We start from the raw sequence: 295 nt of genomic DNA, 5'->3' as shown, positions 1-295 counted from the left end.
GTAGGAGATCGACTTAGTAGGTTGACTGGTTAACAGACCAAACAGGCTAACTGAAGAAAGAGATGCTGATTGACGAAGAAGGTCGACTGATTACCTGACTGGTTGACTGAAAAAACGTAGGTTCAAAGGGAGATTGACGCATTATCTAAATGACCAGCGAAGAGAAAGGTACTTGCAGGGAGGCTGACTGATCGACTGGCTATGCGGCTCTCAGCTAAGATGTGCGAGGAGCTGGCCGGCTGTTTGGTATAAAGCCAATCAGATTAGCTGTCAGGAGTAGTTGACTGATTGTCAG

Source organism: Penaeus monodon, chromosome 15 (genome assembly GCF_015228065.2).
Source record: "Penaeus monodon isolate SGIC_2016 chromosome 15, NSTDA_Pmon_1, whole genome shotgun sequence".
Classification (NCBI taxonomy): Eukaryota; Metazoa; Arthropoda; class Malacostraca; order Decapoda; family Penaeidae; genus Penaeus; species Penaeus monodon.
Note: the sequence above shows the minus strand (reverse complement) of the source record.